This window comes from Chiloscyllium punctatum, chromosome 2 (genome assembly GCF_047496795.1).
Source record: "Chiloscyllium punctatum isolate Juve2018m chromosome 2, sChiPun1.3, whole genome shotgun sequence".
NCBI classification, from domain to species: Eukaryota; Metazoa; Chordata; class Chondrichthyes; order Orectolobiformes; family Hemiscylliidae; genus Chiloscyllium; species Chiloscyllium punctatum.
In genome coordinates, this window is record NC_092740.1 from 143,067,375 (window position 1) to 143,092,306 (window position 24,932).

At 42.5% G+C, this 24,932-nt stretch overlaps 2 long non-coding RNA genes across 2 annotated transcripts; one reads left to right on the forward strand and one right to left on the reverse strand.

Moving 5' to 3' along the window:
• The first annotated feature begins 476 nt into the window (after positions 1 to 476).
• On the forward strand, positions 477 to 6,209 carry LOC140493562 (uncharacterized). The gene is made up of 4 exons (XR_011963712.1): positions 477 to 536; positions 2,746 to 2,970; positions 4,227 to 4,252; positions 4,904 to 6,209. It is a non-coding gene; the product is annotated as an uncharacterized lncRNA (long non-coding RNA).
• A 4,374-nt stretch (positions 6,210 to 10,583) lies between these two features.
• Positions 10,584 to 21,949, reverse strand: LOC140493565 (uncharacterized). The gene is made up of 3 exons (XR_011963714.1): positions 21,853 to 21,949; positions 18,979 to 19,004; positions 10,584 to 10,673 (listed from the first exon to the last, which is right to left on the reverse strand). It is a non-coding gene; the product is annotated as an uncharacterized lncRNA (long non-coding RNA).
• Between the last annotated feature and the right edge of the window lie 2,983 nt (positions 21,950 to 24,932).

Here is a 24,932-nt window from a genome sequence, read left to right on the forward strand (position 1 = left end):
CATGTTCACAAATGTGGTATTGTGGGGAATATTTAACATTGCATGATGGGAAAAAATGGCGCACTCTCGAATCCTTGATCAGCAAGTTGAACACGACTGTGGCAAAAGGTCAGAAGCAGCTTTCACGATCAGGCTGACTGTAAACAAATTCTACAAGCTTGATATATGTTGAACTGCAGATTTTAGCCGAAACCAAATGTAAATATGAAAATCTCACCCAACAGGATCACCCTGATGAGGATATGTGATAAGGAAATCTGCGTGGCCCTCATGTGGTGGCATCGTTGAAGCTTTGATCTTAAGCTCATTGTTTACCACGGAGAGGTTTTGGTTCATGGACACACATTTTACATAAACATTGAGTGTGGTTTACTGAGTCACGGTACAATCCCATATCTGTGTAAACCAGCTTCATCCTGTGGCACCTGTGTTAAAAGTGGACGATTGCACAGCACCCAGCCAGTGTTTCCATTGCAGGAGAATGAGACAGTTCTCAGTTTTTGATCTTCTCTTCATGTTTTTGTTCTCTGTTACAGGTTAGTTCCTCCATTACCATTGGTCACCGTTCTAGGATTTAATTGCTGCCATCTCTTGTATTATTTAAATTATAAGTTATAAATACTAGAAAGGCTACGTATGAACAAAACTGAATGTTTTCTGTTGGTGCTTTATGTCTATCAGATCGGCAATAGTTGAAGAATTGAAATGACATTGGGATTTAATTTGTTCTGTTTGCTTCAACATTCAGAGTAAATAATGAACTCTGTCACTTCAGAAACGGAATTTATCAACAATTGGCTTTTTAAAAAACATACTGCGAATTTTCCTACATTTTCTCACTGCATTATTTCATGCCAACGATTGGTGGAGTATCTGACTCCAACTCACTTTAACTGATGGTTTTGAGGAAGATGCTAATCTTTCCTAAACACCCATATACCCTACAAGAAAGGATAACACATCAGTGCAAAGAATACTTCAATTGCTATCAATGTTTGTATTATATAAATAATAAGTTAAATAATAAGAAGGCTACATATGAACAAGACAGAATGTTTTCTGTTGGTGCTTTACGTCTATCTGATCGGCGATAGTTTAAGAGTTGAAAAAACATTGGGATATGATTTGTTCTGTTTGCTTCAACATTCAGAGAAAATGAATTAACCTTGTCACTTCAGAAACTGACTTTATTAACACTATAGCTTTTTTAAAACTATACTGATGATTTTCCTACATTTTCTCACTGCACTATTTCATGTTAACGATTGGTGGAGTATCTGACTCCAACTCACTTCAACTGATAGTCTTGAGAAAGATGCTAATCTGTCCTAAACACCCATATACCCTACAAGAAGGGATAACACATCTGTCCAAAGAATTCTTCAAATGATAAGGAAATGTTTTCACAACATCCCCATATTTGTTTGTTATGATCTAAATGAGGCAAGTTGCAACAAGTAGTCTTGAAGTCATGCAGACATTTTCCAGGTGCACTGTTTTGAAATTCTCATCCTGGACATTATCAGGAAGGAATTATCGAAAAGTAATTGTACCCGATTGTCTAACTCCATATGTACATATTAATGCTGAGAGATTTGGCTACTCAGAGCAATCATTCTCAGGTATCTGAATCTTCCAATATGAAGAGTAGAAAATACATACTAATTACAAACTGAAACTGTGCTTCCCACCGTACACTGATGTCAGGTAGATGAGACTAGGTCAGGAATTTGCATCCTGATTGGTCCAATAACATAATCTGTTGTTTACATTAGGGTCCAATGCTACATTCAGGATCCATATCCAATCCTGCTTTCCTCTAGCTTATTACTCAAAACACACTGAACTCAATACTACATGGTACAGCCGTTACAAAATCATTCTTTCTTGTTGCAGAATTTGATTTTAAAGTTCAGCGTTAGTTTTGAGAGGTGACTCCAGAAGTTAATATCCAGACATCTGAACCATGACACCAACAGTGGGATATAAGAACGGGAGGATGAACATGAGGCCAGACTTGGAGGAACTTGCAATATTTTGTAGGGTTGTAGCATGGAAAGTGTTATTGAGTAAGGGAAGAGTGAGGCCATCAATGCAGCAGATATTAGAAATAGATATTTCAATTGAAATAATTATTTGGGCAGGAGCTAATGCAAATCAATGAGCATAGGGGTGATGGATGTTCAAGGCTCCTTGTGGGATAGGATAATAGTACAGTTTTGGATGACCTTGAAAGGATTAAAGGTGCAGGATGGGAGAATAGTGGACTTGCAAGTGACCATGGCTTGGATAAGGATGTCATCGCCACATAGCCATCAGTGGAGTGGAGAGTGGGAATGGTACAGTGATGCAGTAGGTTTTCTCTGTGAGCTTCAGATTGGTCATACTGTTGATTCATAGTTCAGTCAGATCTTACCACTGTGTTTATGGAGCTCTACTCTCAAATTGAAGCACTTTTAAAACCACATTGTGTTCATCTCAAGGCTGTAGAAGACTAAGGCCAATGCTTGATTGCCATCATTACACAACTCAGGTTCCCATGCAAAAGGTGGGGCACAAAAAGTGTTTTCCAAGTAAGAACACAGCGGTAATGCCTCAGTCAGGCATTCTCAGCTCAATATGGAAAGGTGTCTGCTGTTTTGGAATTGAGTGCTTTGAGATATTGTCATTAACTCCATTTGGCATTTGTGGTCTGTATCAAGGGGTCATGAAGGACATGGTTATCACCACGATTTCTCATTCCAGGCACCAACCAGCTGGCTGAGACTGTCACCACATGGAGAAAGGGAAGAGTGGACATTCAATCCACATCAGAGCTGCTCACTCTCCATATCAGAGCAGTTTCCCACACAATGACAGATTGATGAACCTGCCTCCTGGTTTGGCAATAACCAAGACAAAACTATCAAAAGTGGAAGAAAACCAAAGGGAGCTCAGGGTTCATGTACAGGATTCTCTGAAGGAGACCAGGCAAGTTGAAACAGTTGTTGAGAAGGCTTCTAGGATTCATGAGCTCATAAATACAGGCAGGGAGTATAAAAACATGGAAGTGACACTACAACTCTCCAAATAATCGTTGAAGGCTGCCAACGTTTTAGGATGAGGACATCCCATGAGCACAATTTGGAATGTAACTTTGAAAATATTTATTAAGAAGGATATTCAAGGGGTATTTGATAGAATGATACTTAGGAATGAGGGACTTTAGAGATAAGGAAAGATGAGTGAAATTGGGCACATTCTTCTCAGTGATGAGAAGATTAAGAGGTAATCTTATAAAGATGTTCAACATCACATTATGCATAACTTTGACAAGGTATAGAAAGATATTCCACTTCGATTAGTTAGTATGTCAGTAACTAGGGGTCACAATTTCCAGATTCTCAGCTTGACAGTTAAGAGAAACCTAGAGTCAAGCAGAGAGACCTGAGGCTGCAGGTACACAGTTTCTTGAAAATGGTGTTGTAGGCAGACAGGTTGACATTGGACACACTTACCTTCTTTGGTCAGAGCACTGAGTATAAGAGGTTGGATATATTGCTGTGGCTTTATCAGATTTTGATGAGGCCACATGTAGAATATTGCTTTCAATCCTGGACGCCCTGCCCTCGGAAAGATGTTGCTAAACTGGAAAGGGTGCAGAAAAACATTTCCAAGGGTGGTTCCAGGACTGGAGGCTGACTAGGCATGGACTTTCTTCCCCTGGAGCATCAGAGGCCCATGGTGGCCTTCCAGAGGTTTATAAAACCATGAAGGGGCATAGATAACCTGAGAAGAGAAGGATTTATAAAGGACCAGAGTTAGGAGTGAGATGAGGGTAAATCTCTTTAATCAGGGAGTTGTTCCAATTTGGAATCACTGCTTGGGAGAGTGGTGGAGATGGATGTTTGAAAAGAGAGCTGGAGATCTATTTGAAAGTGATGTATCGAGAGAGCTCCACAAATAAGGCGAGAGAGTGGAATCAGTTGCATAGCTGGGTCCAGAGCTAGGACTGACACAGGAAGCTGAATGGCCTCTTGTCCTGTATAACTGTCTCTAATTTAACTATTTGTTGCAATGATTGATGTAAAACTGAACGCTTAGATTGAATTATAATGGTTGGAATATCCGAACAACCCATTATCATTCTGACACAGTTACAGGTATTTTTAAAAATGTTGTTTTTTATAAGCTATGTGATAAACTAGTACCTTGACTAATTTTCCAACTGTCATTTGATTTTGCAGATGTTTACTCTGACCCAGGAACTGAGGTAGGAAGAATATGATTACCCTTCACCTTTCAAGCTTTTATGTTTTTGACTATATCTGTTTATACTTAATGACTTAGATTCTCTACAAGTACTCTCTACAAACTCACTCGCCATTCTAAAACTCCTTGTGTTTCACTCGCCGACATAGAACACTTGTGTTTTACTCTTTAATCGATAGAGCCAATGTATTGCTCCCACATTCTGGAGAATCTACATTTCCCCAATGATTTTCCAATGCCTGTATCTCCCATCTCCCAACTGGAACAGGAAGTTGGTGCTGCTCACATTATTGTGGTGACCCTTTCCTTGCTGCCTCTCGCTCCCTGCCTGCTCCCTCACCCTACTGCTCACCCCTTCACTCGCTCCTCACACTGGAGGGGCAACTGGGACAGTGAGTGGGAGGTGAGTGGGGTGAATATCTTGGAATGTAGCAAGTGAGGGATAGGAGTGGGCAGTGATTGATGAGTATCATTGTAGGAAGTTACTCCATTGACGTTGCAGGCAGTGAGGACTATTCAGTGAGAAGGACGGCCCTGGCAATTCCAGTCAGCAAACACAGACTGTTGCAATATCTCTTTTTATTGTCCATTTGAGAACAATTGTTAAGTCAAATGATTCAGTAACGACAAATGATTCTGTTTGGTATTGCAGCCGAATTGTCCGCAATCAAGCTACCGTCCTGCAAGCTCCTGCATAATACACCACCCAGTCTGTGGAACTGATGGGGTTACTTACGCCAATGAATGCATCCTGTATTACACAAGGTGGTACAGAAACTTGAACTGTTATAGGAACACGGAGAAAATTGTTACTCTTGAACAATGTCAGATTTTTAAGATGGGGATCTTCTCATCAGCACAAATTGGAGGATAAACTTGGAAAATATTTATTTTTGCTGATAGACATACAATGTTTGTAAGATTGTGTATTAGAGTCATAGAGTCACAGAGATGAACAGCATGGAAACAGGCTCTTCAATCTCACTCATCCATGCCAGCCAGATATCCTAACTCAATCTAATCCCAATTTCCAGCACTTGGCCCATATCCCTCTAAACCTTTCCTATTCATCTACCCATCCAGATGCCTTAGAAATGCTGCAATCGTACCAGCCTCCACCAAATAAACAAAGGAATGTGAATACTGGAAACCTGAAACACAAACAGAAATTGCTAGAAAAACTCAGCAGGTCCAGCAACATCTGAGGATAGACAACAGATTTTCCATTTTGAGTCCAGTAACTGTTCCTTAGAGGAAAATTAGGAGTTTGCATTTTCCTAACTCTCCCACTTCAATGTAGCACCTCAAGACTTTTCAAAATCAATGGACTACTTCTGATCTATAATCCCTATAATTATGTCAGTTCACTCTCCAAACCAAAAAGTGCCAACAGCACTTTTCAAAAACCTGTTCTTAGGATCTAGGCAAAGCCACTCATATAAGTCCATGGGGTGAATTTGCATTTGCAGAATTGTATTTGCAGATACATCCTACTTTTGCTCAAAAGACACCCAAACTGTGGTCAGTCAATGCAGGCAGTCAATCCAGATAACCCTTTATGATTCCTTACTTTGGAATTAGAACCAGGCTGACTCAAGATTGGGATACAGACAGACTCTGAACTCACACTTTATTACATTGTCTAAACTGTGTTGTCACCTTTTTTGTATAAAACCTTAAATTGTCTCAAGAATGTGACTTAAAAGAAATGTTGGGATTAACATATTAATACAAGTAGACATTGATGTATAATAAAATGAAAGTTGAATGACCACACAAAGTTCATGCAAAGAGTGAACAACCACATAGAATGTATTTCTGAATAGATTAAGAAACAATTCGGTGTTGAAATGAGATGTGGGACGGACATGCAGAAGGAGAGAAGAATGGCCTTCCCAAATGATTAATTCCATTGATCTTATGAAATATTCAGAGTATTTTCAGTCAATAAAGCTCACAAAATGTCTATTCGGTGGATTTGTGTTTAACAAATTGCTCATCACCAATTTTGTCAACGTAGTAACAACAAAAACTGGCTGCTTGATTACAAACCAAAATGCTTTAATGACATTACTGTGTATATAATTTAATCAGTTTTAACACCAACAATACATTACAATTGATTTAGTTAAAAATCACACAACACCAGGTTATAGTCCAACAGGTTTAATTGGAAGCACACTAGCTTTCGAAGCGACGCTCCTTCATCAGGTGGTAGTGGAGGGCTCGATCGTAACACAGAATTTATAGCAAACATTTGCAGTGTGATGTACAATTGATTAATTATTTGCACATCAAGGCTGAATGATTGTTCTTTAACAACGTCAAGTATCATCGCAGAAATCCTGGTTTGCTGGAAGCCTTTAATTGTCCTCATTTTCACATTTTCCAAACCATTGGATCCGAATGTTATTCCCGGTTTTCCTGGAATAGCAGCACAGCATCAGTAAACTCAAAGTCTGAAATGAAGTCAATTTTTTCCAATGCAGTGTACGCTCAGTTTTGGAGCAGCCCTGCAGGTCTTGCCTATTTTAGTCTGCTCTAATAGTTACAGAAGGCAAAGGGAGTTATGTTAACATTTATTGCTCCAATAAAGAAGGGACTGTAGGAAATGGTTCCAATTTCAGATCTTCCTGAATTTTCTTTTCATTTTCTTTCAGGAAAGAAATGTACAATGGAGCTCTGATTTTCTATTGCCCATTTCTCTCCCTAGTCAATGTTGATAGGGTAAGGTGAAGCACTATGTGATGAGGTTTGTGTGAAACAGAAACACCCGCATGGATCTGTTGGTCTGAATGGGTTAATTCTGTGATCTAGATAGTACATTATGCTGTGTTAATAAACAGTTGTAAATGATCACTCAAAGGAAGAAGACAGAAGGTGGTGGTGGAGGGTTGTTTTTCAGACTGGAGGCCTGTGACCAGTGGAGTGCCACAAGGATCGGTGCTCGGTCCACTACTTTTTGTCATTTACATAAATGATTTGGATGTGAGCATAAGAGGTACAGTTAGTAAGTTTGCAGATGATGCCAAAATTGGAGGTGTAGTGGACAGTGACGAAGGTTACCTCAGATTACAACAGGATCTTGATCAGATGGGCCAATGGGCTGCGAAGTAGCAGATGGAGTTTAATTCAGATAAATGCGAGGTGCTGCATTTTGGGAAAGCAAATCTTAGCAGGACTTATACACTTAATGGTAAGGTCCTAGGGAGTGTTGCTGAACAAAGAGACCTTGGAGTGCAGGTTCATTGCTCCTTGAAAGTGGAGTCACAGGTAGATAGGATAGTGAAGAAGGCGTTGGTATGCTTTCCTTTATTGGTCAGAGTATTGAGTACAGGAGTTGGGAGGTCATGTTGCAGCTGTACAGGACATTGGTTAGGCCACTGTTGGAATTTTGCGTGCAATTCTGATCTCCTTCCTATCGGAAAGATGTTGTAAAACTTGAATGGGTTCAGAAAAGATTTACAAAGATGTTGCCAGAGTTGACAAATTTGAGCTATAGGGAGAGGCTGAGCAGGCTGGGGCTGTTTTCCCTGGAGCATCGAAGGTTGAGGGGTGACATTATAGAAGTTTACAAAATTATGAGGGGCATGGATAGGATAAATCAACAAAGTCTTTTCTCTGGGGTCGGGGAGTCCAGAACTAGAGGGCATAGGTTTAGGGTGAGAGGAGAAAGATATAAAAGAGACCTACAGGGCAACGTTTTCACACAGAGAATGGTACGTGTATGGAATGAGCTGCCAGAGGATGTGGTGGAGTCTGGTTCAATTGCAACATTTAAAAGGCATTTAGATCGGTATATGAATCGGAAGGGTTTGGAGGGATATGGGCTGGTTGCTGGCAGGTGGGACGAGATTGGGTTGGGATATCTGGTTGGCAAGGACGGGTTGGACCGAAGGATCTATTTCCATGCTGTACATCTCTATGACTCTATGACTCTAAGTAGGTCCACAACCAACTTCATGGGGCAATTTGGAAGGTTGACATAGTCTTGCCTATATCTTCAGAGCAGTTCTTCTTTAAATGATGTTTGGTGAAGTTTCTACAGGGTGGCATGGCAGCCCAGTGGTTAGCACTCAGTGATCTCGCAGCATCAGGGGCCCAGGTTCGATTCTAACCTTGGGTGTCTGTGTACAGTTTGTGCACTCTCTGTTTGGCTTTCTACCGGGTGCTCTGGGTTCCTCTCACAATCCAAAGCTGTGTAGGATTTGATGGATTGATCAAGCTAAATTGCCCAATAGTATCCAGGAATGTGTAGGTGAGTTGGATTAGCCATTGTAAATGTGGGATTATGAGAATAAGCATAATAGGTCTGGGTAGGATGCTCTTCGGAGGGCGGGTGCAGACTCATTGGGTCAAATGGCCTCTATCTGTACTGTAGGGATTTTATGACAATTGGGCTATTGAGTTTACTGATATAATGTTAGGGACTGCACACCAAAAGTTACTCAGTGATAATGGAACACCTTAGAATATCACATTGAAGATGCTATATGCTTATTAACTGGCCTCATCAAAATAGCAAATTTCCCCTAAAGTAGATTTCCCCACTATCTTCTAACCTGGACTATCAGATTGAAATAACTTCCTCTGAACTCTCTTTCTCCCTCCCTTCAAAGTTACTGTCAACACACCTTTTGAAATAAAAATGTTCTTGATCCATCTGTCATTGTAAAATACCCACTCATTGCCCCCTTTCTCTCCAAAATTATTGAACATGTTAGCAGTTCCAATGTCTGTCTTCAAAAATATTCCTGCAACTCTAAGTTGAGAAGTCTAAAATCAGATTTCTGCCCTTGGCTCTGCACTAAAATGGACTTTATTCTGATCACAAATAGCAGCTTCTGGAACTGTGATGGTAAACCAATCCCTGCTTATCTTTCTCAAACTGTCTACAGCTTTTCACATCATTGACTACTCCAGCTTCCTCCATTATCTCTTCCTGTTTCTCCATCTGGCTGGGACAGGTCTCACCAAGTTCCACCCAGCAGTGACCACAGAATGTGCTGCATAATTTTTCACCACACTTCCTTATGCTTCTATCTCTTGTTCTTCAAGGAGTTTGATCCTCCTCTATTTCTTGTCTAGAGGTTGGTCCTCAGCAACTCACCCGAAATCACACCGCATTCTATTTGTGGAGATTACAGCCATGAGTACCTCATCGCTATCTCTCTAAACACCACACCCCAACACTGTCTTTGATTTATTACACAGTTTTTATGAGATCCAGTGTGTTTTGAGCAGAGCTTTCATTCAGTTAAATATTTGGGAGCTTTAAACCACTGTCTTCAGTTTCCTTCACCAACTCAAACTCCTAACCATTCCATCCCCTGCACAATTTCAAATTGCAGTAATGCTACTGTAAAGAACTTATAAAGAATAGCTTACTATGTCCAGATCAATAAAGGTGTTTCCCTTTTGGCATTCATTGTAGGGAATACCTTTAAAATATAGTGCAAACCTGATGGATGGGCATTGGTAAAAGTACAACTTATTAAATTGTAAAGCACCTGGCATAATAAGGAAAAGGAAAACACATTTGATTACCCTGCGGTTAGATTTACTACAGTGTGGAATCAGGCCCTTCAACCCAACCAGTCCACACCAACCGTCCGAAGAGTAACCCACCCACCCCTATTGCACCTAACACTATGGACAATTTAGCATGACCAATTTACCTGACCCACACATCTTCAGATTGTGGGAGGAAACCGGAGCACCCAGAGGAAACCCACGCACGCACGAGAAGAATGTGCAAACTCCACACAAGCAGTCACCTGAGGCTGGAATTGAACCTGGCACCCTGGGATAGCAGTGCTAACCACTGAGTCACCGAGCCACTACTCATACTATTTACTATTAAAGTGCTAGACTAGACTATACAACTTTGAATCTGCTACTTTCAAATTCAGAAATTTCTGAACATCTGACTGACCCCCGTTCATAAATTATTTTTATTTCTATTCACAACTGAGTTCCACTCAAGACACAATTCACACAGCTGTTTAATTTAGTTATTGGAAATGTTATTTATCACATTTCAGAAGAATCAGGTATAGATATTCTAATAGGTTTTTTTAAGAATGTACAGTCTACCTGACTGAGTAAATACTACGCAGGCTGGAGGCACCTCTTGGGATACATAGAGAATAATATATGTATATTCTCCAGTTTGTTTGTACTGATAAGAATGTTACATGTTTTCAAAACCCAAAGAACTTGAGGACACTAAGTTTTTATTTTTCTAAAAGGACCGTGCTGTACATCTATGACTCTATGACTATGACATTAAGAGTGTGGTTGTACCGTCTTGAAGCACAGAGAGTACATTCGTTGCTATACGTAATCGCATCAGTTCCACAGACTGGGTCATAGATTCGGGAACACACTCCAGTGATATGTCTTGTTATTTTACAGTTTGGCTGTAAAATCAAACAGAATAATTTGTGGATCATTGAATATGTTGACATAAGTATTATTCTCAAATGAACAGTAAAATCAGGTGTTCTACAATTTAATGCTTTGGTATTTTTAGTTAAAATACAACACCAGGTTAGAGTTCAACAGGAGGTTTATTTGGAAAAACTAGCTTTCGGAGAACTGCTCCTTCATCAGGTAGTTTTGGAGCAGAACCATAAGACATAGAATTTAAAGCAAAAGATTACAATGTCATGCAACTGAAATGATATATTGAACAAACCTGGATTATTGTTAAGTCTTTCATTTTTTAGAATGGGTTGCAGGTTTCGGCTCGTTAATAAGTAAATCCCAGTAGTTCTTTCAAGTTACCTTCTTGAGATAACCTTAGTTATCAACAATCCAGGTTTTGTTTAATATATCATTTCAGTTGCATGACACTGTAAGCTTTTGCTATAAATTCTGTGTCTTATGCTCCACAATGAGTTGTTGAAGGAACAGCGCTTTGAAAGCTAGAGCTTTCAAATAAACCTGGTGTTGTGTGATTTTTAACTTTGTCCCAATCTTGAGTTAGACTGGTTCTATTTCCAAAGTAGGAAATTATAAAATGTATAAATCTGGATTGACTGCCTGCATTGACTGACTGCAGGTTGTGTGCTTTTTGAGCAAAAATAGAATGTATCTGCAAATACAATTCTGCAAATGCAAATTCATCCCTAGATTTGCATGTGAGGGAGAGACTGAGAGAGAGAGAGAGAAAGAGTGTGTGTGCATGTGAGTGTATCCGTGTGAGTGCGTGTCAGAGAGTGTGTTTGTGTGTGTGCATGTGAGTGTATCCGTGTGAGTGCGTGTCAGAGAGTGTGTTTGTGTGTGTGCATGCTTGGTAGAGTGCGTGCGTAAGTGTGATGGAGTACAAGCCTGTGAGAGGGTTTGTGCATGGGTGTGAGTGTGGGGGTTGTATGTGTGTATGGCTGAGAGAGAGCATGTGCATGAGAGAGGGTTTGTGTGAGTATGTAAGAGTGTGTGTGCATGCGTGTGAGAGACTGTATAGTGTAATGGTGTCACCTGCAGTGTGACATTAACCCAAAGTCCCGGTTGAGGCCATCCTCATGGGTACTGAACCTGGCTATTAGCCTCTGCTCGGCCACTGTGCATTGTTGCATATCCCGAAGTCCACCTTGAAGGACTTCAGGATATGCAACAACACAAAGTGGCCGAGCAGAGGCTAATAGCCAAGTTCCGTACTCATGAGGGTGGTCTCAACCGGGACCTTGGGTTAATGTCACACTGCAGGTGACCCACTACACTATACATTCACACACACATACACACGGACACATGCACATACAACCTCCACGCACACACACACTCACAGGCTTACACTCCGTCACACTCACGCGCACACTCTACCAAGCATGCACGCACGTAAACACACATTCTCTCACGCGCATTCACACTCACACATTCTCTCTCATATGCACACACACACACTTATAAGTCTATGGGATGAATTTGCATTTGCAGAATTGTATTTGCAGATACATTATATTTTTGCTCAAAAAGCACACAACCTGCAGGCAATCAATCCATATAACATTTTATAAATTCTTACTTTGAAAATGGAAACAGTCTGACTCAAGATTGGAATACAAACTCTAATCTCACATCCTTAATACATTGTCTGAGCTGAGATGTCACCTTTTTTCATAAAACCTTAAATTATCTCGAGAAGGTGACTTAAAAGAAGTTCTGGGATTTACATATTAATGAACTGAAACCTGCAACCCATTCTAAAAGATGAAAGATTTAACAGCAGTCTAGGTTTGTTCAGTATATCATTTTAATTGCATGACACTGTGATCTTTTGCTATAAATTCTTTGTTTTATGATCCTGTCCACTAGTTACCTGATGAAGGAGCAGCAGTCTGAAAGCTAGTATTTCCAAATAAACCTGTTGGACTACAACCTGGTGTTACATAATTTTTAACTTTGTCCACCCCAGTCCAATACCAGCACCTTCACATCATTGATATTTTTAACCAACGCATTCAGTGATGTTAGTACAGACCTCTGGAGTAGGTGGGATGTGAACCTGGGTCTCCCAACTCAGAGATGGGACACTACCACTGCACTCCATTTGGTCACCTGATGTAGTTTCTACTCAACCTGTTCAGTGATGTTATTACACACCTCTGGTTGGAGTTGGAGGGACTTGAGCCCAGGAGTCTTGGTTCAGAGGTATGGACATTACCATTGCACCACAGGGCCCCCAGTTTGGATGCTTTATTCTTTGTCAGAAAGGGAAGCACGGGTGTTGTCAAAAGGTGTCTATATCATGGTGGATGTCTATGTAGAAGCATCCATTAACAGCTTCTGAAGTTCTGTTTTGGAAGTTCTTGCGGTTTCCTTCCTGAGAATTTTACAGTTGCAATGAGGATAGTGAAAATATGGAAAATTGCTTTGGAAGGTGTTTGTCTACTTACTGGAGACATATTTAATTGGGAAATTTGTGGAACATGTTGGAACTTAAGGCTGTTAACAAACACACAAACACAGGCAGTGCTTCAGTTTGAGATTAGCAACTGAGAGACCTGCACAGAGTCCAAAATAGAGAGGTCTTCTATAAAAACAATGCTATCCCAGCTCCTTGCCAAGCATTATCATTCATGGTTCTGCAAAATGCCACTACTCTTAATTGATCACAGTTTGATGTGCTCTCCAAGCTAACATCTCCATTTGCATGGTGGCTATAACTTTTCAAAGGCAACAATGGCAGCTTTTGCAGGCAGAAATGCTAAGGGCAGAAAGGCCTTAACACAGGACTCAAATAAGAAGATAGGAAAGGCAGCTAACATCACCAAAGATCCCTCCCAACCCAGTTATGACCTCTTCCAACTTCTTCTGTCAAGCAAAAGATACAAAATGTTGAGAGTGTGGTGCTGCAAAGCACCGCAGGTCAGACAGCATCCGAGGAGCAGGAGAATCAACGTTTCAGACATAAGCCCTTCATACACCCAAAATGTTAATTCTCCTGCTCCTCGGATGCTGCCTGACCTGCTGTGCTTTTCCAGCACCACACTCTCCTCTCTGATCTCCAGCAGCTGCAGTCTTCACTTCCTCCTGGAAAATACAAAAACTTAAACACACGTACTTACAGTTTCAAGAACAGCTTCGTTCCCCCAAGACCTCTGAATGAACCTCTCAAATTTCAAATCAATTGTTGACCTTGCATTTCGTGCATCTTCTTTGCAGTCGTAACTTTGTATTCTCAGTCTGTTCTATTACCCTATGTTCTTTATATGGCATGATCTGCCTATATTGCATGCAAATCAAAACTTTTCACTGTACTTAGGTACATGTGACAATAATAAATCAAAATTTTTGAGACATTTCTGAGCAAAATGACAACAGCACAAATAAAAATACACCAACAACCTGCATCAGTTTCAGGAAAAACACCAAATATGACATAAATGTCTTTCAATACACTCAGCAAGAAGAAAGTGTGACAACAAATCAATATTGTATGCAGGCCGCCAGGAACCAAGTGTAAAATGGAGTGATGTTGAACATGTCAAAGGAGAAATCAAAACAATCTAAGATTGCTTCATCAGTTAATGATGTGAAAGAACGCACTTGAATAATTTAGCCAACCCTGTCTGTGTGGGTAGAAAGATATAAACTCTCTCTACTGAAAATAAGTCAACAAATACTGTTGAAGGAAACTGAGCAAACTCCATTCAGCTATCTACAGAACCAAGAATCTCCAAAAAACTAGACTGTCAAAATCAGTGCGACTAAAGCCACCCACTTTAATGACAAAAATCTCTGTTTATAACAGACAAGTCAAAGAGTGAATGGTGTACATTTTTTAACCTTTAGCTTTTGGACTCACCTCTCATTTCTATGTATATGTGTCCATTTTGCTATCTTTTATCATGTTTTAGTAGGTAATAACTTACTGTTTCTTTAAATCGTGGTTAAAATAACTCCATTTACAGCAATAACCACTTTTGGAAAAAGGTTATAAATGATGGAAGGGATCGTTTCTAAATTAACTTTGTTGCAACCAGCTGAGGCTGGAATTGAGCCAGTTTATCCTTTCTCACAAGGGAACATAACCAGTTAGGGATACCCATTTAGAATTGTAACAAATTGGGAACTTGCCTGGGAATGGTTATAAAAACCCTGGGAATGGAGACTGCCTCACAGGCGGTCTGGAATGAGAGTGAGTCACTGGCACTCTAGAACGAGAGTGATTATCAGGAACTCTGGAATGACAGAGGGGACATGGAGTCCCCAGAAAGAGAAGGGACAAGGAACCAGAAGCAGAAGGGCATAGGGAATGACAAGGAGGGTCCAGGAACTGGGAATGGGGTGGTGCAAGAATGGTCCAAGAGCTGGAAGGTCCTCTCCCTGGCACCCAACCCTGACTCCCATTCTTTGCGCCTCCCCCCCAATAACATCCTCCCACATCTTACCCTGCATTCTTTCCCAGATCCTGATCTCTCTTCTTCTCAGGTCCTCCCCACCTCGCCCTCTGCTTCCTGGTCCCAATCTTCCCCTTTCACCCCCAAATCTTCTCCCATGCTGCATACCCCTGAAATCTGCACACACACAATTTAAAGCAGTGCATAGTGCATGCATCAGTGTCAGCAAGGAGAACCGAACAAAAATCTTTCAGTCCAAGGTTTAAAATAAACAACTGAATAGGAACGGTTTAGAGGGATATGGGCCAAATGCAGGCAAATGGGATTAGTTCAGTTTAGGAAACCTGGTTGGGTTGGGCCGAAGGGCCTGTTTCCGTGCTGCACAACTCTATGATCATTGATCTGTCTATTAGAGTGAGTCACAGGCGCTCTGGAATGGAGAGAGAGTCAGAGTCACAGGCGCTGTGGAATGGAGAGTGAGTCACAGGCGCTCTGGAATGAGAGTGAGTCACAGGTGCTCTGAAATGAGAGTGAGTCACAGGCGCTCTGGAATGGAGAGTGAGTCACAGGCGCTCTGGAATGGAGAGTGAGGCACAGGCCTCTGGAATGAGAGTGAGTCACAGGCGCTCTGGAATGGAGAGTGAGTCACAGGCGCTCTGGAATGGAGAGTGAGGCACAGGCGCTCTGGAATGGAGAGTGAGGCACAGGCCTCTGGAATGAGCATGAGTCACAGGTGCTCTGGAATGAGAGTGAGTCACAGGCGCTCTGGAATGGAGAGTGAGACACAGGCGCTCTGGAATGAGAGTGAGTCACAGGCGCTCTGAAATGAGAGTGAGTCACAGGCGCTCTGGAATGGAGAGTGATTCACAGGTGCTCTGAAATGGAGAGTGATTCACAGGCGCTCTGGAATGGAGAGTGAGTCACAGGCGCTCTGGAATGGAGAGTGATTCACAGGCGCTCTGGAATGGAGAGTGAGTCACAGGCGCTCTGGAATGGAGAGTGAGGCACAGGCGCTCTGGAATGGAGAGTGAGGCACAGGTGCTCTGGAATGAGAATGAGTCACATGCGCTCTGGAATGAGAGTGAGTCACAGGCGCTCTGGAATGGAGAGTGAGTCACAGGAGCTCTCGAATGTGAGTGAGTCACAGGCGCTCTGGAATGAGAGTGAGTCACAGGAGCTCTCGAATGAGAGTGAGTCACAGGAGCTCTCGAATGGAGAGTGATTCACAGGCGCTGTGGAATGGAGAGTGATTCACAGGCGCTCTGGAATGGAGAGTGATTCACAGGCATCTGGAATGGAGAGTGAGTCACAGACGCTGTGGAATGAGAGTGAGTCACAGGCGCTCTGGCATGAGAGTGAGTCACAGGCGCTCTGGAATGGAGAGTGAGTCACAGGCGCTCTGGAATGGAGAGTGAGTCACAGACGCTCTGGAATGAGAGTGAGTCACAGGCGCTCTGGAATGAGAGTGAGTCACAGGCGCTCTGGAATGGAGAGTGAGTCACAGGCGCTCTGGAATGGAGAGTGAGTCACAGACGCTCTGGAATGTGAGTGAGTCACAGACGCTCTGGAATGAGAGTGAGTCACAGGTGCTCTGGAATGAGAGTGAGTCACAGGCGCTCTGGAATGAGAGTGAGTCACAGGCGCTCTGGAATGGAGAGTGAGACACAGGCGCTCTGGAATGGAGAGTGAGTCACAGGCGCTCTGAAATGAGAGTGAGTCACAGGCGCTCTGGAATGGAGAGTGAGTCACATGCGCTCTGGAATGGAGAGTGAGTCACAGCCGCTCTGGAATGGAGAGTGAGTCACAGGCGCTCTGGAATGGAGAGTGAGTCACAGGTGCTCTGGAATGGAGAGTGACTCACAGGCGCTCTGGAATGAGAGTGAGTCACAGGCGCTCTGGAATGAGAGTGAGTCACAGGCGCTCTGGAATGAGAGTGAGTCACAGGCGCTCTGGAATGGAGAGTGAGTCACAGGCGCTCTGGAATGGAGAGTGACTCACAGGCGCTCTGGAATGAGCGTGAGTCACAGGTGCTCTGGAATGAGAGTGAGTCACAGGAGCTCTGGAATGGAGAGTGAGTCACAGGAGCTCTCGAATGTGAGTGAGTCACAGGCGCTCTGGAATGAGAGTGATTCACAGGAGCTCTCGAATGAGAGTGAGTCACAGGACCTCTCGAATGAGAGTGAGTCACAGGAGCTCTGGAATGGAGAGTGAGACACAGGAGCTCTCGAATAAGAGTGAGTCACAGGTGCTCTGGAATGGAGAGTGAGTCACAGGCGCTCTGGAATGGAGAGTGAGGCACAGGCGCTCTGGAATGAGAGTGAGTCACAGGCACTCTGGAATGGAGAGTGAGTCACAGGCGCTCTGGAATGAGAGTGAGTCACAGGCGCTCTGGAATGAGAGTGAGTCACAGGCGCTCTGGAATGAGAGTGAGTCACAGGCGCTCTGGAATGAGAGTGAGTCACAGGCACTCTGGAATGGAGAGTGAGTCACAGGCACTCTGGAATGGAGAGTGAGTCACAGGCGCTCTGAAATGAGAGTGAGTCACAGGCGCTCTGGAATGAGAGTGAGTCACAGGCACTCTGGAATGGAGAGTGAGTCACAGGCGCTCTGAAATGAGAGTGAGTCACAGGCGCTCTCGAATGAGAGTGAGTCACAGGCGCTCTGGAATGAGAGTGAGTCACAGGCGCTCTGGAATGAGAGTGAGTCACAGGCGCTCTGGAATGGAGAGTGAGTCACAGGAGCTCTCGAATGAGAGTGAGTCACAGGCGCTCTGAAATGAGAGTGAGTCACAGGCGCTCTGGAATGGAGAGTGAGTCACAGGAGCTCTCGAATGAGAGAGTGAGTCACAGGCGCTCTGGAATGGAGAGTGAGTCACAGGTGCTCTCGAATGAGAGTGAGTCACAGGCGCTCTGAAATGAGAGTGAGTCACAGGCGCTCTGGAATGGAGAGTGTGTCACAGGCGCTCTGAAATGAGAGTGAGTCACAGGCGCTCTGGAATGGAGACTGTTTCACAGGCGCGCTGAAATGGAGAGTGATTCACAGGCGCTCTGGAATGGAGAGTGAGTCACAGGCGCTCTGGAATGGAGAGTGATTCACAGGCGCTCTGGAATGGAGAGTGATTCACAGGCGCTCTGGAATGGAGAGTGAGTCACAGGCGCTCTGGAATGGAGAGTGAGTCACAGGAGCTCTCGAATGAGAGTGAGTCACAGGCGCTCTGGAATGAGAGTGAGTCACAGGAGCTCTCGAATGAGAGTGAGTCACAGGAGCTCTCGAATGAGAGTGAGTCACAGGAGCTCTGGAATGAGAGTGAGTCACAGGCGCTGTGGAATGGAGAGTGATTCACAGGCGCTCTGGAATGGAGAGTGATTCACAGGCCTCTGGAATGGAGAGTGAGTCACAGACGCTGTGGAATGGAGAGTGAGTCACAGGCCTCTGGAATGGAGAGTGAGTCACAGACGCTGTGGAATGGAGAGTGAGTCACAGGAGCTCTGGAATGAGAGTGAGTCACAGGCGCTGTGGAATGGAAAGTGATTCACAGGCGCTCTGGAATGGAGAGTGAGTCACAGACGCTCTGGAATGGAGAGTGAGTCACAGACGCTCTGGAATGGAGAGTGAGTCACAGGCCTCTGGAATGAGAGTGAGTCACAGGCGCTCTGGAATGGAGAGTGAGTCACAGGCGCTCTGGAATGGAGAGTGACTCACAGGCGCTCTGGAATGAGAGTGAGTCACAGGCGCTCTGGAATGAGAGTGAGTCACAGGCGCTTTGTCATGTGAGTGATTTTTCAGACATAATTGCATGAAATCTAGATCACAAAGTGAAAATAGTTGCGTTCTAAATCACAACAGCTTTAACATTGAAGGGTAAAAATGGACTGCTTACCTCCATTCCTGTTTCAAAGTTTACAGCTATAAAAATTAAAATAACAGGATCAAAAATAGTTTCTGAATTATGAGCCTTACGAAAACAACACATTTTGCATGCTTTGGTTAGATTATACATTGACAAGCAAAACCATCCTATAAAGACTCATTGAAAGGACAAAACTAAATAATATTCTGAGGCATTCACTAAACCCATGGTTTGTATAAATAGTGCAACTTTCTTTTGCTTTCTCCAGTAGTTTTTCATGATGTGCAGTCCCTCCTTGTCAATCTTCTAGGAATAGATCCAGTATTTCCATTTTGTTGAACACGATGTTTAATTCAAGGCTCAGCCTTCATAATTATACAATCGTATTTGTCGCTGGATTGTAATCGTTTTCATCTCTGATCTTGGTATGGTCAGCAAGTTTAATTTTTAAGGATTCCCAAATACAGGCAATTTCCCAACACTTGGACTGTGTACTTACTTTATTTCTGGTGGTCTGTGCTGAGCACTCATTTGATAATTGTTGCTAATCACAAGAGAGGGGAAAATAATAAAAAGCTTCAAGACAAGAAATGTTAGAAACAAAATCATGAAAATCAATTAGAATCAAAATATATTAAAAATGGAGAAATTATGAGTTAAAAACGAGAGACAATGGAATAAAAGTGAATCAACAAGATAAAAGAGTGGCATGAGAGAAAAATCATATTCACGATGAAGCAAAAACAGTTCAGGATCTTGTATAGTTGACTTAAAATAGAGAACACGATCAACACTTATCTCAAAAGCAGCAAGGATTTAACCAAGAAGCTTGTGTCAACTGTTCGCTTCCTTATTTCAACAATTAACTTACATCGCTTGCAATGCAGAGTAATGCCAACAGCGTAGGTTCGATTCTGACTAAGGTTACCATGAAGGACTTTCCTTCTCAACTCTCTCCCCTTGTCTGAGTTGTGGTGCCCCTCAGGTTAAACCACCACTAGTCGTCTCTCTCGAATGAGAGAGTAGTCTGTTAAGAAAATGGTGACTTCACCTTTACCTATAGATGAGCCTCATATCATGGAAATCAAACAGGAAAAAGAATTCTATCTAGAGAACGTGTGAGGATATTCCTTCATATAAGACACTGGTTACATACCTGTTGAGCATGATACAGATAGTTGTTCTAGAAATTTGGGCACAGATCACAGACACTGAGCTTGACCAATGAAGGCCCCTATTAATCCATAGGCCTCATTGAATGAAGATGGAATCATTAAAGACACTTAAGTTGTTGCTGGAATCACTTTGACCCCCAAGTAAATGAGGAAGTATGTGTAATTGGGATTTGAGGTGGCCCATGGGCAATTAGTGGTTTGTGAGTGTAGGTAGCAGTGATTGAGGGAGGGACAATTTATGTCTGGCAGATCACTGCCTGCATTATTGTCATATAGGGCTAGGACATGCAGTTTTGCACATCTCAGCTCCAGATTCATTTTTGAGGGCCTTCCTCACAATTTGTGCCACATTACACCATGTGAGTTCAGCGTGTGTAGTGTGCTCGAGGATAGTGCCATTGAAAATGGGTCCTGAAAGAGGTGCAGGATCCCAATGTAATTGGCAAGTTTTCTTCATGTGCACTGCTGATGCAAACACATCCACATTCCAGTTCGAGGTGTGGCACACTTCTGGCTGTAAGAGCTAAAATTATGCCCATCAATATGAGAAGGTTAAGAGGCCTGAAAAACCAGGCACTATATGGCTTAGTTTCTCAGTATTAGTATGCTATATGGAGTTAAAAGCATCACCATCAATACCTTCACTTAATAGCAACCTGATATTATTCTAAATTGCAATTCAACAAGAGTGAGGCTGAGAAATTTTTTTTAATATTACAAGAATGCATTGGACTTCATTTGGAGCATATTAATGAAGGTAGAAATGATTTGAAACTACTTATTTTACACAGTTGTGAATTCTTTATACTGGAGGGATGGGGTACAGTGGGTATTTAGGAAAGTTAACACCATTCCCAAAACCATCACATCATTAAGAGTAAGTTCCATTCAAAGTTTGAAGTCAAACTCTTCTCCGACCTATAGCAGGACATAAAACTCTCTAGTGAACAAGTGAGGCAGCATCGCAAGTGCGTTGTGGATGAAATTGCTCTCGAGAACAACCAGGCAATTCACCCTTCATTGTCACTTTAGGCTTAACCAATTACAGTGGAAAGTATAAGGTGCTTACAGAATTAAGTTCAAAATCACACAATGCCAGGTTATAGTCCAACAGGTTTATTTTAAAGCACTAGCTTTCAGAACACTGTTCCTTCATCAGGTAACCAGTGGGACAGGTCTGCCTGTGTCCCGTTCTTGGGTCAGATTGGTTCGGTTTCAAAGGAGGAATTTGTAGAGTGTTGCATGGATTTGGCTACCTGCATTGGCTGCTTTGGGTTGTGTGCTTTTTGAGCAAGAATGGAATGCATTTGCAAATACACTTCTGCAAAGAAATTCTGGGATTTATCTATTAATGAACCAAAACCTGCAACCCATTCTAAAAGATGAAAGACTTAACAGTAATCTAGGCTTATTCAATATATCGTTTTAATTGCATGACACTGTGATCCTTAGTTATAAATTCTGCGTTTTATGATCCAGCCCCACTAGTTACCTGATGAAGAAACCGCACTCTGAAAGCTAGTCCTTCCAAATAAACCTGTTGGACTATAACCTAGTGTTGTGTGATTTTTAACTTTGTCCACCCCAGTCCAACACCGGCTCCTCCACAAACAGAATTAAGTTCATTAGTGGTAAGTCTATTACTTAGTTCAGAAACAAAATAACAAGAAAGAGTGCCGGGAGTGATTAAAGTCCATAATGGCAAACAATGGAATGAGGAGTAACTTACCCATGACATAGAATAACAACGAGGAGAAAAGAACAAAACCGGAAAATAGTCTCATTGTCCTGCAGTGGTTGGGTCAGTACTGTGCAGTTGTTTACTTGGAACGCATAATGAAGGTTTATATAAAGAGATGGATGCTCAGTGACATATTGAGCAATGTTAAACATGCAGTGGGTTAATGATTACCGAAAATGTCAGACTGCGTGTTTCTGAGTCAAAATGTATCAATATTGTAAAATGCGTCAAAGACACAGGTAAAGATCAAATGTACAAAGACCCAGTCACAAATGGGCCATCTAGATTGTCTATACTTTCATTGTGGAGTACACAGTGAACTCTTTCTCTCATTGCACTCCTCTTGAAAACTGAGAGAAACAAATAACGATGATTAGAAATGTTCAAACTTATAAAGTTTTAATGAGAGATTCCTAACTCCTTATCTCACTTGTCTTTGTAAATGACAAATTAAGTGTTGCGTCAAGTGATACAATCACTATGTAATCTTTGTTTCAAGGAAATAAAACCTTGTTCCCATTTGAACACTGGGATGGACATGCTACTTTGCTGCATTCATCTAACTTAGATTGAAGACTGGTTGCTGGCTTTTGCCTTGGTTGCAGCAGAAATGGGGAAATCAGTGACCCACTGTGCAGACAGGGAGCTGGAGGAGGATGGTGCAGAGGTAAGATTTCCTCAGGATCCGCAGTATAGATTCCTGACCAAGCCAGCCTGGTCTGGGTTTTTTTAAACAGATTAAAGCAGTCTCTGCCAACTGGAAGAATGCTCAGTGCTATAGGAAGAAGGTCAAAGACCTTTTGTACTTTGCTAGCATAAGTACCGCCACCTTCTGTTTAACACCTCACTCTATCTCTGCTGCTGTTCTCACCTCCCACCAAGACTCATGCTGCATCATTCTCACTATTACCTGCAACATCTACCCTTACTCATTGTGATCCTACAACCCCGACATTACTAACCCTATGTGCCCTCTGCATTGCCCACTCAATAGCTCGGAACATCTCACCAGCTGTAAAAGCTGTGCCACTTGCTCTCATGTTCCATAATTCCAGGACAAAAACCCATGATAAGGCAGAAAGAACCAAAACAGATGATGGACATCCCAACATTCAGCTCCTTACCTGTCACCTGGACAGAATTCTGACAATGACCACCTCGAGTGGCTGACTAAGCAGGTTCAAGCCACTGGGCTGCTATCAGAGGATGCCCTTGCTTTGCTATCCTCGGACGCCTTGAGCGAAGGGCTATACCCTCTGATTGAAGCCTGGTGTTCACCAGGACAGGCTTCCAGGCTTTGTGTCTGCACTAAACTGCACAGCAGTAATGTTAGCTTGGTATCTCTCACTGGAGGACCACTGTAAGGGAAGGTATGGATGCTGTGAGCATCCAGGTAGGCTCAGAGTCAGCGAGCGCTAGGCCAACAAGTGAAGAGTCTAGAGACGCAGTAGGTCCAATCCAAACTGGATGTGTGTCCCTGAGCACACAGTATCCTTACAGCAACATTACAATGAGAGTTATTGGAGCAGTCCAAAGTGCTGCATTAAATTACAGAAGTGCCCTGCAAGTGGATCAAAGATGCACCATGAGGTTTCCTAAAGGCTGGCACATATCAGATGCTAATGCATTGTGAGGTCCATGTGACCTCTTGAAACATGCCCTGAAATGTTGATGCCTTCCAACACAGAAGCAAGTGGTGAGCTAAAGTTACCTCTGATTTCATGCTGAGTTTAATCTATATCTAGTTTGTCTGGTGAGATTTGTAAGGTGGGAAGCTGAATATTAATGAGGTGAGTTGAGCTGTCAACAAGGCATTTAACAAGCAACAATCCCCCTTAACTAATAACTTGCCACTGCAATCCGCTCCCCGTGCTCCTTGTCACTCTTATAAAACATGGAGCGATATAATCTCAATGTCGAGATTGGCCTCAGGGATATCTTGTCCAATTCTGTCACAATTCTCACCTTAGCCCACATCACTCAGATCCCAAAAGGTTTCTGCTGTGTACCTCCATCATGGCAACCAAGTCATACCCATTTGCCTCTGTTTGATTCTTCAGATAATCTACTTTTTTGTGAATGCTACATGTATTCAGATGGAGTGTTCTCAGTTTGTTCTTTTTGATGTAATTCTGCATTCTGATCCTAACATTTGCCTTCGTTTCATCTGTTTTCTAAATTCACCCACTACCTCTCTAGCTCACGTAGCCAGTTTGCATCTCTCAAACCTATGCTCCCACTTTGGTTCCCATCCCACTACCAATTTAGTTTAAACTTCCTCAACAGCACTAATAGATCTCCCAACGAAGATGTTAGTTCCAATCTTCCTAAGGTACAATCTGTCTGTTTTGTACAGGTCATAGCTGCCCCAGAATTGGTCCCTATGCCACAGAAATCTGGTGGCCTCTCTCCTTCACCAGTTCTTCAGTCATGTGTTCACTATCATCTGGCACTAGAAGTATTTCTGTGATTACTGATTTTGAGGTCCTGCTTTGCAATATGTTTTCAGACTCCTGAGTGGCAGGTGGACTTTGATTTAGATAAATGTGAGGTACAGCAGTTATACACTTAATGGTAAGGCCCTGTGGAGTCTTGCTGAAGTAAGAGACGTTAGAATTCAGGTTCACAGTTCCTTGAAAGTGGAGTCGCATGTAGACAGGATAATGAAGGCAGCATTTGGTATGCTTTCCTTTATTGGTCAGAGTATTGAGTACAGGAGTTGGGAGGTCATGTTGCGGCTGTACAAGACATTGGTTAGGGCACTTTTGGAATACTGCATTCAATTCTAGTTTCTGCTATAGGAAGGATGTTATGGAGCTTGAAAGGGCTCAGAAAAAATTTACAAGGATGATGCCAGGGTTGGAGGGTTTGAGCTATAGAGAGAACCTGAATAGGGTGGGGCTATTTTCCTGGAGCATCGGAGACTGAGGGGTGACCTTATAGAAATGTATAAAATCATGAGGGGCTTGTATAGGGTGAATAGCCAAGATATTTTTTTCCTGAGATATGGGAGTCCAAAACTAGAAGGCACAGATTAAAGGTGAGGGGGAAAGATTTAAAAGGGACCT